This window comes from Triturus cristatus, chromosome 7 (assembly GCF_964204655.1).
Source record: "Triturus cristatus chromosome 7, aTriCri1.1, whole genome shotgun sequence".
NCBI lineage: Eukaryota > Metazoa > Chordata > Amphibia > Caudata > Salamandridae > Triturus > Triturus cristatus.
The window spans coordinates 1287357380-1287376699 of NC_140590.1; the positions used below are offsets into that span (position 1 = coordinate 1287357380).

At 49.8% G+C, this 19320-nt stretch overlaps 1 protein-coding gene across 1 annotated transcript in view; it reads right to left on the reverse strand.

Annotated features, from left to right (window-relative positions):
• Positions 1–19320, reverse strand: part of LOC146811901 (sulfotransferase 1 family member D1-like) — a 515287-nt gene that overhangs the window by 222255 nt on the left and 273712 nt on the right. The gene's annotated exons all lie outside the window — the stretch shown is intronic.

The following is a 19320-nucleotide window of genomic DNA, read 5'->3' on the forward strand; positions in this document are numbered from 1 at the left end:
TGCTGCCAGTGTATGGTAATTTCAAAGCCATATGCTGTTCACCTTTTTCATTTAATCTGTTTCTATTGGCCTTGGCACGTCATCTGGCCTTCCAGATGGGCTTTTATTCACATGCCTGGTTTTATGTGTACATTGACTTCCTAGTCCGCTTCTGTTTGTGTCTAGCAGTTGTTTAGTTAATATTTCTTGAACATTTGTGGAAATCTTCCAAAACTTTTGTGAAAGAAAAGTGAAATTTCAGGGGTGTTAGGCTCATCCTGTGCAGCAGCCTCTTTCCAAAATCTTATTATTCCTTTATGAGTAATAGAGCAAAGGCAGTATTAAGTCTAAATCTAAGACCGCGAGTTGTGAGGTTAATATTTATTGGATAAGGCATAAGCGCCAATTAAACGAGCATCCATAATTGCGGCTCCAACTCCTTCTGCGCCCATTCTCCCACACGACCATTCATATAACATCAAGACTTCAAACAGAACGCCATGCATTTCCCTTATTACTAAACTAAACTTCTAATAACAATACTGCTAATGGATCGAAAAACTCTGCATACAAATAACTCTAATTATACTTTATAAACGTAACAACGTTAAAAAAACTTTCAGGCATTGTAACCACTATTTCTCCTATTACCTGAGGCAACCTGAACATCAAGAATGTGAGCCTCATCATTAGTAGAGTGCATCAGAGAAATCATTCTGGAGCAGAAACACTGGAAATATCTGAATCTTGTGGTATTTTTTGTGGCCAGGATATTGACTTTCCCATACAAATGAAAACTGCCTGCTTCTGAACTTCCTGATCGATATGCCCATTATGAACAGCTTCAACCTCACTTTATTGTACCCATTGCTGCTTAAAGAAATGGCTCCCACATTTTCATAGCTGCTCCCATTTCCTTATGGAAGTCCATCTTCACCACTTTTTCTACTCAATTGACCTTAACTTCAACGGAAAATCACAATGTTACTAATTTGCATTTCACCACTATTCTTTCAACTACAATTTGCTCCTCTCCTTGCTCCACCAAGAATCATTCTGCAGGTGGACTGATACCTTACTGCAACATTAAAACAAGCATTTACAATGCAAGAGGTCTCGCAATGACATTGTTTTGAGCTATTGGCATTGAAAATCTTATTGTTTTTTTTTCTCTTCGTGAAGCATTAATCAAGTAATGTCGTTATAAATGACAATGTCTTTTACCCCCTGTTGACCCCCGCATACAGACATACATTGGAAATACCGAGTAATTATCAGGACATACAGATTCTGGTGTTGAAAGCACCAAATGTGCATGCTATCCCCCCATTTGGAAATTGAAAACCTGTGATAGGTGTCATTTATCATGTGTCGAATTCTGAACCTAGAGGATTATCCGATGGTACAGAGCCCCCTCAAGGGCACGAACATGTAAGAAAGAAAGTGTCATGCTGTTGCTGCCACAAATGTAATCCAATGTGTAATTAGCGCCAGTCTGAATAACAGGGGTTACAGGATTGTGAAGGGTGGAGTGGGGGGACTCCGGGGGAGCAGAGCCCGGGAAGGCAAGCCCCGGTGATCCCATTTAGTAAGTTGGTACTTGTAGTTTCACTATCCCAAATTATTATAAAGCAACAGGTTCCAGCATGATTGGTGCTCAAAACACACGGATCAGCTGACAGTCACCCAACTGGCTAGGCAATCTGCAGCTATGCATATATAATTGGGAGAATAAAACTACAAGAGGGAGGGTACCGTATATTTTGCTTTGAGCTCCGCCCTTAAAGCAGCAGTTAATTCAATGCAAGCTTATCACTGTTTGACTCTTTCTTAAAATAAGCGGGGGATTTACAACTTCACCTTAATATTCGCCAGAGAAACAAACTTTTAGATCAGCCGCTGTGCAACATGGCTAAAAATCACATTGACAAAGCCAATTAATCTCGTTTAAGCGAGAGTAATTGGCTTTGACAATGTTTGTTCCTGTGCCACATAATAAGGACGAAGGGAGATTGTTTTATCCTCCCTCCTGCCAGTGGCGTCACTAGGGGGGTGCGGGGGGTGCGGACCGCACCGGGTGACACCCTCACGGGGGTGACACCAAAGGGCCGGCCCAGTCGGTGTGTCACTGTCTGTGATGCACTGCAACCGTCCGCCGTGCACAATGTTATTGAAACCACTCAAACCAGCAGTCCAGAATGAAACCGAAACGCAACGACGACGCGCGCAACCTAATCTTGTTCTATTCAGGAGGTGCCTGTGCGCAGCGCGCACTGTCTCCTTCTCCGCCGCGTCTGCGCGCCTTGGCAGTGACGTCACGTCGTCACTAGAGGGGTGCAGTCGGCGATGTTGTTACGGGTAGAATCCGAATCCCGCATGCGCATTGGCCCCCCCCAAGTGCGCGTGACTTGCATCACGAGGGACGAGGAGGTGAGGAGGTCTCAGGTCGCCGTCGCCACAGCGCCACTATAATTTAATTTTATTCCAAAGCAGCAAGGCCGACCGTCACCGAGGTAGTCCCCCCCCCCCTGTCTGCAACTCAGCAGGTGAGTGGCATACTATTGCCTATCATGTACAGCGCTCCAATACCTTCGGGTCGAGTTCGCGCTGTATAAAAGATGCAAAAAAATCTAAAACCTATCTTAGTTTCACTCTTATGTTTGAAGCTGTACTCCATCTGACCCCTGGAGTCAGTAGCACACACACACCTCTCAGTTCAACACCTGATGGTGTGCCCGGCCCTTTCCTTGTTCACTCTCACATCCTCTCCGGGTGCGCCCGGCCCTTTCTTTCTGTGGCACAGCTTTTACTTTACAACAAACAAATGATGGACGGAATGCTGACAATGCAGACATTCTCCCCCAGTCAAGAGATCTGGGTTAAATCCATCGTTCTTTTGCCCACTACGCCACCCCAGTTTAGACATGGCCATATGCAAATCAGTCTTGACCCTGTGCCTCATGGGAACAGTCCAGCCCGAACTGCCAAGCCATGTCTTTCCTGGACCGGAATCAAGCATCCTAGGACCGGTTTCTGGCTATCAGCCGTCATCAACCAGGATAGCTTGACTCCAGTGGCGTATTGAGCACGGGTCCCACGTCTGGGAATACCCATCCCACTTAGGGCGAAAAGCGTTACAACAAACAAATGATGGACGGAATGCTGACAATGCAGACATTCTCCCCCAGTCAAGAGATCTGGGTTAAATCCATCGTTCTTTTGCCCACTACGCCACCCCAGTTTAGACATGGCCATATGCAAATCAGTCTTGACCCTGTGCCTCATGGGAACAGTCCAGCCCGAACTGCCAAGCCATGTCTTTCCTGGACCGGAATCAAGCATCCTAGGACCGGTTTCTGGCTATCAGCCGTCATCAACCAGGATAGCTTGACTCCAGTGGCGTATTGAGCACGGGTCCCACGTCTGGGAATACCCATCCCACTTAGGGCGAAAAGCGTTACAACAAACAAATGATGGACGGAATGCTGACAATGCAGACATTCTCCCCCAGTCAAGAGATCTGGGTTAAATCCATCGTTCTTTTGCCCACTACGCCACCCCAGTTTAGACATGGCCATATGCAAATCAGTCTTGACCCTGTGCCTCATGGGAACAGTCCAGCCCGAACTGCCAAGCCATGTCTTTCCTGGACCGGAATCAAGCATCCTAGGACCGGTTTCTGGCTATCAGCCGTCATCAACCAGGATAGCTTGACTCCAGTGGCGTATTGAGCACGGGTCCCACGTCTGGGAATACCCATCCCACTTAGGGCGAAAAGCGTTACAACAAACAAATGATGGACGGAATGCTGACAATGCAGACATTCTCCCCAGTCAAGAGATCTGGGTTAAATCCATCGTTCTTTTGCCCACTACGCCACCCCAGTTTAGACATGGCCATATGCAAATCAGTCTTGACCCTGTGCCTCATGGGAACAGTCCAGCCCGAACTGCCAAGCCATGTCTTTCCTGGACCGGAATCAAGCATCCTAGGACCGGTTTCTGGCTATCAGCCGTCATCAACCAGGATAGCTTGACTCCAGTGGCGTATTGAGCACGGGTCCCACGTCTGGGAATACCCATCCCACTTAGGGCGAAAAGCGTTACAACAAACAAATGATGGACGGAATGCTGACAATGCAGACATTCTCCCCCAGTCAAGAGATCTGGGTTAAATCCATCGTTCTTTTGCCCACTACGCCACCCCAGTTTAGACATGGCCATATGCAAATCAGTCTTGACCCTGTGCCTCATGGGAACAGTCCAGCCCGAACTGCCAAGCCATGTCTTTCCTGGACCGGAATCAAGCATCCTAGGACCGGTTTCTGGCTATCAGCCGTCATCAACCAGGATAGCTTGACTCCAGTGGCGTATTGAGCACGGGTCCCACGTCTGGGAATACCCATCCCACTTAGGGCGAAAAGCGTTACAACAAACAAATGATGGACGGAATGCTGACAATGCAGACATTCTCCCCCAGTCAAGAGATCTGGGTTAAATCCATCGTTCTTTTGCCCACTACGCCACCCCAGTTTAGACATGGCCATATGCAAATCAGTCTTGACCCGGTGCCTCATGGGAACAGTCCAGCCCGAACTGCCAAGCCATGTCTTTCCTGGACCGGAATCAAGCATCCTAGGACCGGTTTCTGGCTATCAGCCGTCATCAACCAGGATAGCTTGACTCCAGTGGCGTATTGAGCACGGGTCCCACGTCTGGGAATACCCATCCCACTTAGGGCGAAAAGCGTTACAACAAACAAATGATGGACGGAATGCTGACAATGCAGACATTCTCCCCAGTCAAGAGATCTGGGTTAAATCCATCGTTCTTTTGCCCACTACGCCACCCCAGTTTAGACATGGCCATATGCAAATCAGTCTTGACCCTGTGCCTCATGGGAACAGTCCAGCCCGAACTGCCAAGCCATGTCTTTCCTGGACCGGAATCAAGCATCCTAGGACCGGTTTCTGGCTATCAGCCGTCATCAACCAGGATAGCTTGACTCCAGTGGCGTATTGAGCACGGGTCCCACGTCTGGGAATACCCATCCCACTTAGGGCGAAAAGCGTTACAACAAACACATGATGGACGGAATGCTGACAATGCAGACATTCTCCCCCAGTCAAGAGATCTGGGTTAAATCCATCGTTCTTTTGCCCACTACGCCACCCCAGTTTAGACATGGCCATATGCAAATCAGTCTTGACCCTGTGCTTCATGGGAACAGTCAAGCCCGAACTGCCAAGCCATGTCTTTCCTGGACCGGAATCAAGCATCCTAGGACCGGTTTCTGGCTATCAGCCGTCATCAACCAGGATAGCTTGACTCCAGTGGCGTATTGAGCACGGGTCCCACGTCTGGGAATACCCATCCCACTTAGGGCGAAAAGCGTTACAACAAACAAATGATGGACGGAATGCTGACAATGCAGACATTCTCCCCCAGTCAAGAGATCTGGGTTAAATCCATCGTTCTTTTGCCCACTACGCCACCCCAGTTTAGACATGGCCATATGCAAATCAGTCTTGACCCTGTGCCTCATGGGAACAGTCCAGCCCGAACTGCCAAGCCATGTCTTTCCTGGACCGGAATCAAGCATCCTAGGACCGGTTTCTGGCTATCAGCCGTCATCAACCAGGATAGCTTGACTCCAGTGGCGTATTGAGCACGGGTCCCACGTCTGGGAATACCCATCCCACTTAGGGCGAAAAGCGTTACAACAAACAAATGATGGACATAATGCTAACAATGCAGACATTCTCCCCCAGTCAAGAGATCTGGGTTAAATCCATCGTTCTTTTGCCCACTACGCCACCCCAGTTTAGACATGGCCATATGCAAATCAGTCTTGACCCTGTGCCTCATGGGAACAGTCCAGCCCGAACTGCCAAGACATGTCTTTCCTGGACCGGAATCAAGCATCCTAGGACCGGTTTCTGGCTATCAGCCGTCATCAACCAGGATAGCTTGACTCCAGTGGCGTATTGAGCACGGGTCCCACGTCTGGGAATACCCATCCCACTTAGGGCGAAAAGCGTTACAACAAACAAATGATGGACGGAATGCTGACAATGCAGACATTCTCCCCCAGTCAAGAGATCTGGGTTAAATCCATCGTTCTTTTGGCCACTACGCCACCCCAGTTTAGACATGGCCATATGCAAATCAGTCTTGACCCTGTGCCTCATGGGAACAGTCCAGCCCGAACTGCCAAGCCATGTCTTTCCTGGACCGGAATCAAGCAGCCTAGGACCGGTTTCTGGCTATCAGCCGTCATCAACCAGGATAGCTTGACTCCAGTGGCGTATTGAGCACGGGTCCCACGTCTGGGAATACCCATCCCACTTAGGGCGAAAAGCGTTACAACAAACAAATGATGGACGGAATGCTGACAATGCAGACATTCTCCCCCAGTCAAGAGATCTGGGTTAAATCCATCGTTCTTTTGCCCACTACGCCACCCCAGTTTAGACATGGCCATATGCAAATCAGTCTTGACCCTGTGCCTCATGGGAACAGTCCAGCCCGAACTGCCAAGCCATGTCTTTCCTGGACCGGAATCAAGCATCCTAGGACCGGTTTCTGGCTATCAGCCGTCATCAACCAGGATAGCTTGACTCCAGTGGCGTATTGAGCACGGGTCCCACGTCTGGGAATACCCATCCCACTTAGGGCGAAAAGCGTTACAACAAACAAATGATGGACGGAATGCTGACAATGCAGACATTCTCCCCCAGTCAAGAGATCTGGGTTAAATCCATCGTTCTTTTTCCCACTACACCACCCACTACACAGCTTTTACTTATGGCAGTGGGGCCGGGTGGGGGCATTGATTGGAGGCTGCTGCACTGCACGTCACTCCCTGACGAAGTGCTTTGAGGAGGAGATCCCCAGCCCCGCCCTTTTCGTTTGTAGTGCACAGGGCTGTTTCACTTATATGCTGTCCACAATGAAATATAGTAGCACAAGTCTATTCTTTATGCTTCCTGCCGAGTGATTTATTTTTCTGTTTACGACCGGGTGACACCATCACATGGGGGGACACCGTAGGGGAGTGCGGAGGTATGGGGCAGAGGGAGGGCGGAGCTATGGGGCACAGGGTGTCCATAGTTTTGAGACACAAGGTTGTGTAGATATGACACATGGGGGTGCAGACAGGCGCGCAACACCCATTGGACTCACAGGGCTTCAGCCCCCGCCCCCCCCCGTCTTGTGTGGCAGCCCAGGATGAGACAGCTTCCCGGGGCACACACAGCCGCACCCGAGCACTTCACAGGTCTTTAAAAGACCATTTGCATGTTAATGAGGCCTCGCTGTTGTTTCACCCCTTCTAAGAGCCCCAGCAGCTCCACTCTGCCTATGGCTTAAAAGATTCAGCCCCCCCCCGAAATTTTTTCTTAGCCCCCCCCGAAATTTGGCTCTAGTTGCGCCTCTGGGTGCAGATGTATACGATACAGGGGTGCAGGGGGTATGGGGCACAGGGGGTGCGTGACACGGTCGTGCGGAGGTATGGGTCACAGCCTGGGAGTAGGGGGTGCGAAGGTACGGGGAAAACGAGGTACACGGGGTGCAGGCGGAGTAGTGGGTGAGTAAAAGGCAGCGCATATGATGTGAGCCGTGACAGACAGAGGCCGTGTATAGGGGTGCTTTCAGGCGAAATGGGGAAAACAATGAGGTACAACGGAATGCTGAGAGAGTACTAGGTTCTGGGGTGAGTTTCATGGAAGGAAGTCTACGGAGGGGTGACTGGGAAAGTAAAAAAAGGAGGGGCGAAAGTGAGAGCAAGTGGAAGCCGCGCGCGGCAGACCCCTCCCATGAGCGCTGGTGTGCCACATAAATCCTCCGTGGTGAGGATATGAATGGCTTGTCATTGTCTCCTGGCCCTCGCGGTTCCCAGAGGGGAGAAGCGCCGGTGAAACATTGCTGCGTTGTTGGCTGGTGAAGGGAGGGCAGCCCTCCGCAAATTAAGCATCTCACTGCTCCACGCGGGTTCACGGAGGGCTTCAGGTGCAACTCTCCTGTGCATAATATGACTGCTGACGTCGAGCATGGGAAATGATGTGCGACTAGAGGCAGCCCGCAGAGCGCACCGGGCTTTCGCATTACACGGAGGTGGGGGGCACCCCTCCCCATTCATAGATCCGTAAACGCGTATTGATTATTGACTCTACAACTGAGGCAGATGCGCAGCTCCAACCCTCTTATCACAATTACGCATTATGTTTTACGTGCTGTAACTATTATATTTTTGCGGATACCAAGGATCCATATACCCAGGTGTGTTTTTATCGTAAAATATACCTTTTAGAAGGAAAGGGAGCACTTTCTTTTTGTCTCCCCTTGTGTTTGGGATGCCTGCAGAAGATCGGTTCATCACAGTATGCACAGTGCCAGCATCTGCACTGTGTGCTCTCGGAGTATGTGGAGAAACCGGGGTCCATGGGGGTAGGTAGGGGGGGAGCTGAGAAAATACTGGTGGAGAGAGATAAAAGGGCGGCACCACTAGTACAGTAAATGGGGTCCCCAAGGAGGGAAGGTGTAAGGTCTGTGCCACAAATTCATGGTAGGACACGAGGCACCCCGCAGACACAGTGCAGAGTGACAGCAGATCTGATGAACATGCCCCCTCCCCGCCCCACAGACGCCCCCCCTTGTCCTTGGGAGCGTGGCACCCTGTCCTGGGGTGACACCATGAGTTACCACACTGGGTGACACCAACCCTAGTGACGCCGCTGCCTCCTGCCACGATTAAAATAAGGTTCCCCTGTATTCCCCCTCCACCCCCGCCCTTTGCCATTCCTTGCCTTCTCTTGCGATTCCACATATTTGGAGCTGTTTGTGGCGCATCTAAGCCACACTTTTACCTCGAGTCGTTTATTGTTTTATTTTGCTTATTGCGTCATTGCCTGACCACGATCAGCGTTTTCCTAGGCTGGATTCCCCTTAATACCACGTGACTTCGTCACATTAAGAGGATGGAATGGGCGTCTCAGCGGTCTCAAAGGAGCGAGGGTGGGCTCCTCATGGAGCCCGGTGAACGCACTGAGGCATCTGACAGGATGCACTTGGGGGCTAAATTTTACCACAGCATTCCCGTAGCCAGGGCTTTACGTGGGATGAAAGAACTGGAGGTCACAAAGGGGCGTGGTCGATGTAATTAATGGCGTGACTAAAAAACATTATGCTAAAAATATGTTGTTAGCATAGTGTGCCGCCCGACTGTTATTTTTGCTGCTTTTGTTATTGCCTCCAGATATATAATAAAACAAGTAATAATACACCTACAAGTTAGGACTATTGGCTTTGCCAACGGTTAATAGTTGCATAAAATACATATACAACGTGCAAACACAGCTCTGGCTTCGTTTTATATAATATTGAAAATGCTTCAGTTTGTGTCTGAGAGGTTGTGGCGTCAGGGCCTGTGCTAACGAATTTGGAGCTGGGGAAGGAGGTTCGAGTGTTCGTTGCCTCAACATCCTGTGATTCTGGGCAAATGGCTTATTCTCCCCTTGCCTACCAAATAATAAATGTATATGTCCTTGTTGGAGCTCATGCAAAGTGCTTCGAGTTGGCGCAATATAGAACTGCAAGAAAAAAAGTTACATGAAAAGCAAATAAAATGTTTGATGGAGAACCCCAAAGGGACCCGTCTCAGCACCTGCTCTTCAGAACTGTAGGTGCTGAGCACTGACAGGACCCGGCCCACTTAAACCCTGCCCGTAGCTGTAGATAAAGAAGGATACAATTACCCTGTAGGGCTCCGTTTAGCGTTTACTGATCCTAGGGGAATTAATTAACATGCGGCGTGAAAGGTCAGCACAGATCTTGGAAGCAGCAGTAATTGCATGAACCCGTCGAGCTATTTTGCAGCAAGTACCCCCTGAGCTAAGCAGAGAAATGCGGTGAGCAAAAGGATGTGTGCCTACCCCCAGCTATGCAGGGGATGGTGGAACAGCAATAAAAAACACTGGACAGCTGCTTGAAGTGCTACCGATAATCAGGTGCTAGACTGCCTGGCGAGGAATCACATACGTTTGCTTAGGGATTCAAAATGTCTGGCACCAGCCTTCAGCCCGTTCCCTATCCTCCGCCAGGTGCCTGGAGACAGATATGCGATGCTTGGCCAAAAGCTAGGGGAGCGACAGCCAAGTCAGATCTGGCAGGAACGCGGACTGCTTCTCTTCCAGAGAGAGTGAAAAATTGTCTTTTCTCCTGTTGGTGGCAGCGGAATCAGTATGTATCCATTGTCATCTTGGGGCCAACAAAGGGCTGGTTTGTGGCGCGTGCTTTAGAAATAAAAATAAAGTGAATACATGTAATAATAAATAGGGTTGTATCTATTGTGGCACACTGATCACGTAGGCAGCGTTCTTTCCGTGGCTCAGACATTGTACTGATGTACTCACAGTTTCATGATGGCGGAGTACGTGTGCATTCTGCAGCAGTCGAACAATGCTCTTTGGCGCTGTGCAACCCTTTAAAGCTGCCTCTAACCGATGCTCGAGACCATGACACATTTGAACAACCAGAAAGGATGGCGCCCCCACTCGTTGAACACGAGGCTGTTTGGAACCCCGTAATTCTCGTGTACTTTCGCCAGTTGTAAACGTGAACTGTACAACAAAGGGGGCCCTCAGACTTGGACTTGAGATGCCACGGGAGACGCAGCTATATTCAGTGTTCATCTGAATTACGGCACTGAGTCCATAATGGATTTACATCATACCACCAAAATATTCACTCTTGAAAATATGTATGTTTAAGCAATATACCAGTCCAGCACCCGCATATCAAAGACATGCTCACGATGAGCATGACTATAATCTTGAAAATATACTTCATAAAAATAAAAAAATGAACTACCCATCTCTTAACCCACTAATGGGTACTTTAAACACTGATTGTAACCTGATGATGCGTAACTCTAACTCAGCTATGAGCCTCACGCCTCCAATAACCTTAAATTGATGCAAAAACCAAGCTACCCCTCAATCTAGCCACACTCCCGACCCCCTAAACATCGACCGACAGATCAGTGCTAGAGTTGATTTTAAATTCCAGCAGTTTAGTTAAACAAGCCGCATGCGCTGCCCACCCCTCGCACACACCGGCTCCTTGCGCATGCGCTGCTACCATGTTTAGGTCAGGCAGCGATGCGCAAGACAAACAAAAAGTCCGAACAGTGCGGACTAAAACTGTAGTTGGTGGCCGCTGCTTCCGGACTACACGGAAGTCAGTTGGGCCACTGAAAACAAAGGTAAGAAATGCGAGAACAACACTAACTCAATGGCAAGCAGCAGGAGAAACTACTGGCTGCTTGCCAACATATTGAGATTACTTTAGGTCTCGCTGAGACAGCGCATGCAGCGCATGTGCTGCCAAGGCGAGACCTAAAAATGTGGACACATTTTGCTCCCTCCATATCTTGACCATATCGCCCACTTAAAAATCAAAGTCTTTATTTTGATGAAGAATCTTGGTATCTTACATTACTCTTTCAGTGAGCCCCAGCAACTCTTGCAGGTCTGCTGGGCTCTCCTAACCAATCCTAATAGTATTTAGGGACTACTTTTGAAAACTGCATCCTTAAAATGTTGAAATACACAGACCAGTAGTTGAATGTGGGGTAATAATCTTTATTCCATTATCTGACACCAAAACCTGTAGCTGACTTTCCACTGTAAACATTCCAAAAAAGGCAATAACCACTCATGTTTTGATCTTTTTCCCAAAGTAAAAATGCACCAATTTGAATGATAAATAACTAACACAAGAATGAACATATTGACATGTGGTAAACGTAAAACAAGACCCAGCAAATAAATTGCCAAGCATTTTCTGGACACTCAAGACGTACCAGTTGTGAATTCCTAGAAACCAATTCTTTGTTGGTACTCTGACAAATGTGTCCAGATGCTGTATGTAACTCCATAGCATTATCCATGGCTGGCCACCTGTAATAGTCACACAGCTTTCTCTTAGTTGCTTGCTGTCATTCACTGAAGGCCATCATGAGTCAAATTTAACAATTTGTCCTGCAAGTCAATGGAACAATCTTCTACCCCTTACTACATGGCTACCCTCCAGGCTTAACTCCTTGAATCTATGAAAATCTTTCAGTTGTCCCTCCAACTACCCATCTAAAGTGATGCTAAGGCCAACCTATCACAATTCAAAAAAAATAATCTGGGCAGGTTGAGACCATGTCAGAACTAGAGGACACATTCCAGTCTTCCATGGCTAGATAATGTTCTTTTCCCACAACACCCAATAACCCTCACTACACATATAATTACATCTTCCAGAAAATCTCCTCTATCCTGTCAATAAGAAATCTGAACAAAATATCAGCCCTCACCCTGGCTTTTCCCCAGAACGCACACCACTTCAAAATTTAAATCAAGTTGTTGGGACAGTAATCTAACTAATCTCAGAGATACCTTTTCCATGCCTCTCACACTCAGAGGCTGAAGTGATTTATATTCATAACATAACAAGAACCTTGTTCTACAGATAAATGTTCAAAATGTTCTGCTGCTCAAACAAAAGCCATTGCTTCACACTCTGTGGTGTTGTAGTGGAGTTCAGTATTACATTGACTCCTTGAAACAAAGGCCACTTTGACTTATTTCTACTCGTTGGCTTAAAACTGCCCCAATTCCAATAGTGCTGACATGTACGGTACCTAAGTATTTCTCCCCTTCTTCATATGTATTGAAAGCTGCAGCAGAATCAGCTAACTTTTTAGGTCGAGAATTCAAGATCTCTTGTGTATGTACTTTAGTATATACTTATATGTGTATGTACTTTGTGGGCTCTGGAGATCAGCCCTAGGACTTGTCTGCTTCCGCTTAGGGACTTTTTTTCTGTTCAACTGCCTCTATTTAACTGTTTGATAGAAAACGACCAGCAAAGGTCACTAAAATACCAGAATCTCTTTAGCATTCTCTAGATTCCAGTCCATAGAAATTATCTTCCACGAGCACCTGTAGACAATAATATTTTTTTCAAATCTGGTATTTTCAGTGATATGACCACCAAAGGCCCTGCAGAGCTTTGGACTATACCATGGACTATATCATTTCCCGCTAAAAGGCAATATTTCTCTCCATGTTTTCCCATACCGGGTGCGTCACGCAGTTTGGTGATTACTTTCCCTCCATGTTAAAGAACAGTAGATGTTTCAGCACCCAGGCTAATGTGCTGTATAGCTAAATACATATAAGGTCCCTAAGGCGAGACCCATTGCATTGCAAATGCTTGTTTACAAATCATCATGGCGCAGCAGTGGTCACCGCATGGCTTAGCTCTATCAGTCTGGGCAGCTGCAGGATATTTGAACCCTGGCAGCACCGCGGAGAATTCAATTGCCGAGAGTGAGAGTAAATGTCCTATTACTTACCGGTAATCTTCATTACTTCGGGTCCCGTTTTCCTCGTCCCCTTCATAACTAATGAGATAGTCCCATCTCGCACACAGAAAAAAGAACGAAGGAATGCTGGACCTACCCCTCCCCCTCCCTCTGGGAGTACATAAACGTACAGGTCCCAGCATTCCTCCTGACAATCCCAAGCCCGAGATGAAGGCTGACAAGTCAGGGAGGGAGGGAAGCCATGAAGGGGACGAGGACAACGGGACCCGGAGTAATGAAGATTACCGGTAAGTAATAGGACATTACCCCCAGGTCCCTCTAGTCCTCGTCCCCTTCATAACTAATGAGAAATACCCAAGCAGCAACCGGCATTCATCAACAATAAACCACCAGAACCAACCGAAATGCAAAAAGGTCAGAGATTTATTGAACAGGAGACACAAGAAATTCAGGAGCACCTAGCATGCAGCACACCCAAACCAAAATTAACATCACCCCCAACAAATTCTGAAGGCGATAATGCCTAATGAAGGTATTAGAGGACGTCCAAGTGGCCGCCCGACAGATCTCAGAAATGGGAACACCACCAACCTCAACCCAGGAAGCAGCCATCCCACGGGTAGACCTCCCCTGAACCCCCGCAGGAGGAGGAGACCCAGAAAGAGAGTAAGCCAAAGCAATGACCTGCTTCAGTCAGCGACCAATGGAGGCCGAAGAAGCCTTCCCCCACGAGAAGAAACACCAAAAGAAACGAAAAGGGAGTCAGACTTCCGAAACCCCACAGTGCGGTCCAAGTAGACACGCAATGCCCTGCACACGTCCAGCAAAGACCAAGGAGGATCCCCCAGAGAGTCCAGATCAGACCCCAAGGCAGGCAACACCAACTCCTGAGAACGGTGAAACTGGGAGGAAACCTTCGGAACAAATGCAGAATCCAAAGGGAAAACAACACCATCCTCGGAAAAGGACAAAAAAGGTTCCCGGGCCCTCAAGGCCCCCAACTCCCCCAGGCACTGGGCAGAAGTGATAGCCACGAGAACGATCACTTTGAGAGTCACAAACTTAACATCCACCTACGAGAGAGGTTCAAATGGAGGAGACACCAGAGCCCGAAGTACCAAAGGCAGATCCCACAAAGGAAAGGAAGGACGCACCACCGGACGAGACAGAGAAAAACTTCGAAGAAGACGCGAAACCAGATCCTCGACATCAGACAAATTCCCCCAAGGGGAATGAAAAGCCCGAATAGCAGCCCACTGAGCACGCAAAGTGGAAACAGCCAAACCCTTCTCAAAACCCTCCCAAAGGAACTGCAGCACCACCTGCAAAGGGCACACCAAAGGGGACAAATCCAGAGCCAAACACCAACGACCAAAATTACCCCAATGATGGTCATAAGACCTGAGGGTAGACGGGCGACGTGACCCCTGAAGAGCCACCGCTAAATGCTCAGGAAAACCCCGCTGACGCCAACCCTGCCTTTCAATTTCCACACCGACAGACGCAACCTCAGAAGAGACAGCGACGGAGCAGACCGCAGGGGAGAAGGAGACAGAGGAAGAAACCAGGGACCCTGGACAGCCAACAACCGCAGAGTCGGAAACCAAGACCTCCGAGGCCAAAACGGAACCACAACTACCACCACCCGATCCTCCCGACATAGGCGGGCCAAAAAACGGGGAATCAGAGCCAGAGGAGGGAAGGCATAGAGAAGCCGGGACGACCAGGGAACGGTCAGGGCATCCACCCCCCAGCAACCCTCCTGAGGACCCCGGGAGCAGAATCGGGGCACCTGGCATTGAGCCGGGAAACAAAGAGGTCCAGAAAAGGAAGACCAAACCTCCTGCACACAAGCCGAAAAGCCACCGGAGTCAGAGACAACTCCAGAGAGGCGGGGAAACAACGGCTGAGGGCATCCGCTGCCCCATGGTCCACACCCCGAATGTGAACTGCCGAAAGAGACAACAGACAAACCTCCGCCCAACAGAACAGGGGGATCACCACCGTGTTCAGGGAGGAGGAGCGGACTCCCCCTTGATGATTGAGGTAGGCAACTGTCACCGTGTTGTCTGACCGCACCACAACATGGCGACCGAGCAACTGAACCCGAAAACCCATCACCGCCCGGAACACCGCCGACAGCTCCCTCCAATTGGATGAACGACGACTCTCCAGAACGGACCAACGACCCTGAAGGGACAGGGAACCCAAGGTTGCACCCCACCCGAAAGAACTGGCATCCGTAGTCAGGACCACCGGAGAAGAGGGCTGCAGAGGCAGACCTTGCGACAAATTGGCCGAAACCGTCCACCAAAGAAGGGCAGGGTGGACCAAAGGGGACGCAGGAAGAAGACAATCCATCCTGCGAGACACAGGATCCCAACGAGACAGAAGGTACAACCAGAGAGGACGGAGGTGAAAACGAGTGAATACTGTCACCGCCATGAGCACCAGAAGACGCAACCAGAGGCAAACCGGAAAGGAACCCCCCACAAAGAACCGCCGAGCCAGAGACACCAACATCAATACCCGAGGCACAGGGCAGGAACACCCGGCCGAGATCGGTCCGAAACCGGGCTCCGATGAAAACCAAGTCCTGGGAGGGAGACAGCTGACACTTGGGGAGATTCAGAAGAAACCCATGCTCCCTCATCACAGAACACACCACTCCCTGAGCCTCCAACAACAGGGACTGAGAAGGAGTGTGGATCAACCAGTCGTCGAGGTAAGGGTACATCAGGAGACCCCAAAGATGCAAAACAGCCACCACTGGAGCCACAACCTTGGTAAACACTCAAGGAGCAGACCTCTGGCCGAACGGCAGGGCCAGAAACTGAAAGTGACGCCCTTAAACACAAAACCTCAGGAAGCGACGGGACAGGTGATGAATCGGGACATGGAAGTAAGCGTCCTGAAGATCGAAGGTGCACATGAAATGGCCCGGGAGCACCAACGGGATCACCCTCTGAAGAGTCTCCATACGAAATGGCAGACGAACCACCCAGGAGTTCAGGGTTTTCAAATCCAGAACCAGGCGGAACCTTCCCCCCGTCACCTTGGGAACCAGAAAAATCAGAGAGTAAAACCCCAGCCCCACCTCCAGAGGAGGAACCTCCTGAATCGCACCCTTCCGGAGAAGAGACAACTCGGACCGCTTGGACGGACAGGACGGCCAAGGAGTCGGACGAACCCCCGAGTCCGGAGGAGGAGAGGAGAACTCCAGGACATGACCCACACGAATGATGTCCAACACCCAAACGTCTGAACAAGACCGCAGCCAAGCCGGCAGGATGAAGCGCAGGCGATCGCCTACCAATAACCCGGGATCCCGTGCCATATAGTCAGGAACGCGGCTTGGGAGGGGGGGACTTAGCCTTCTTATCCCGGCCCCGCCTGGAAGAAAACCTCCCCCTACCCCCCAAAAACTGTTTATGAGAGGAAGGACGATAAAAGGATTTAGGCCTAGAGGGAACAGAAACAGCAGAGGCCTGCTTAAAAGAAGAAGAATGCTTCTTCTCCTTAAACAACTTATGTAATTTATCCTGCAACTCATCCCCAAACAACATAGTCCCCTTGAAAGGCAGACGCAAAGCGCAAGTCTTCTGGGCAGAGTCCGTCTTCCAGTCCCGCAAGACAAGACTGCGATGGGCAGCCACACACGCCCCACCGGAAAGGGCAGAGGCCCGCACCACATCGAAGGACACATCCACTTGTCTCTCAATATGCTCCAGCAGACCGAAACAGTCAGTAGAGTCATCCATCGACTGGTACAGGGATTTGAGATCCGAAAGCAACGACTGCCAAACATAAGTCCCATAAATACCAGCCCTCAACGTCAAATGGGAACCAGAATACACCTTTTTGAGGGAGGAATCAACCTTCTTGTCAACAGGATCCCTCAACACCGCATCCTCCGCCAAGGAAGTGCGACCCACCAGACTGGCCACAAAGGAGTCAATAGGGACAGAATCCGGCAAGTCCGCAGCCATATCCTGCAAAGGGTAAAGCTTCGCCATAAAACGAGGAAGCAAGATCCGATCGGGATCCGTCCACTCACGCTGCAGGACATCCTTAATGAAAGGATGAATAGGCACATCCACAGTGGCAGAGCCCTGAAACTGGCCCAACAAGGGACCACCAGACGTACTCCGAGCCTCATCATCCGGAAACCCCATGTTAGATTTGACATGCTTCAGCAGCCCAGCCAACACGTCTTTATCAATGTACTTCTCCTTGTGTTCAGAGTCAGCCTCGCCATCAGAAGAACCAGAAGACACCGGACCTGCGCCCTTTGATCTTGCACCAACACCTCCCATCTCGCTAAGTGTCTCTCTGATGAGACGCTTAAACCTGGCATCCCCGCACTCCCTGTGATGCTGAGACCTGGCAGGAGAAGGGGAGGAGGAGGAAACAGAGGAAGAGGAGCGCTCCAGATGGCGGCTCTTCCGCGTATGCATCCCCATGAAGACGGAGCCACAGCAACTCCGGAGCACCAAAGCACAGTGGAAAGCACCAGCGATGTCCAAAAAAACAACACACAGGCAGGAGAACGAGCCCCAGCCAAAGCCGCTATGCGGTACTCACCCGCGCGGGCTCCTAAATCCTCCAAAGTGAAGGAGCCCGCCTCAGAACGCCTGACTTCCGCCGCACCTCCGATCCCGGAAGACAGGCAACACGACCCGGAAGGCGGAACCACAGCAACCCGCCTTCCGCCGGCCGAACAACGCCGCTACCCCGCCCCCAGCAAATAGGATCCAAGAAGGAAACCGGGAGGGGCGGCCAGAAGACCCCAGCACCATCCAGCCAGCAACGGGGCCCGAACCACACCCCCCAAGCCCGGCAGGGAGGGTGAGGAACCAGAAAACACCAGGACACTCGCCCAGCAGCATCCAGGTGAGTACACCAGCAGACAGGAGCGTCCCGCTCCTGCAGTGTTCTCTCATCGTAGGTAGAGACAGAAAAAAGAACAGGAGGAATGCTGGGACCTGTACTTGTATGTACTCCCAGAGGGAGGGGGAGGGGTAGGTCCAGCATTCCTTCGTTCTTTTTTCTGTGTGCGAGATGGGACTATCTCATTAGTTATGAAGGGGACGAGGACTAGAGGGACCTGGGGGTAATGACTGTCATCGGATTGGTCGGACACGGCAGACCTGGCCGAGTCAAAGATTCACTGACTTATTAGGCGGGCGGCAGACGGTCACTCTCAGTCTGAGCCTACCTCACAGTGCAGAGTCGCTGCAACAAGTGATGTGCAGTAAGAAACACAGAGGGCTGCGTACGCACACAAGTGTTGTGTGTGTGTCTTGATTTATTTGTATTACAGAAATATTTCCTTCAGATAGCTGCCTGCAGTCAATGGGCCTTGAACTTGCTGTATAGCTCTCAAGTTCCGCCCTGGCGCGGCCCAGGCTCTGACCTACTGTGTGTTTCTGGCATTCTTTCTCAAAAACACAGTGTGTCATTTAAAGTAGATTTCTGACAGTTCTAGCTGTCTGCTATGTTGAATGTTAAATTACTACGCCGGCTTAAACGTGCGAGTCAGCTGAGACTCTGTGACACTTAAGTCTCTCTCTAGTTCTATCGGTAGGGCCTAAAATAAGTATAGGAGTTTGGGGAGGAGTGACCATTTAATGGCGTGTATGCGGCCTATTTTCTTTTTTTTGTATGGCGTGTATGCGGCCTAGCCAGTATATGAAGAGAGGTTTCCACCTCGCACGATCAGTTTGAATGCGGTTGAGGGCAGGTGGAAAGTCAGCTCGAAAGAGCCCCTCTATGCGGTGCGCAACTGGATCCCCAAGTACTGGAGTGAGTTAGAAGTCCATTGAAGCGGGGTATGTCTCTGCAATTCTCGGGCCTCTGGTTCTGGAAGTGTAATGTTAACTATATATGATTTGCCTAGGTTAATCTTGAACCCCGCTAACTCTTCGAATCTCGCTAGCTCCAATTGAAGTGGGGGTAGGGACC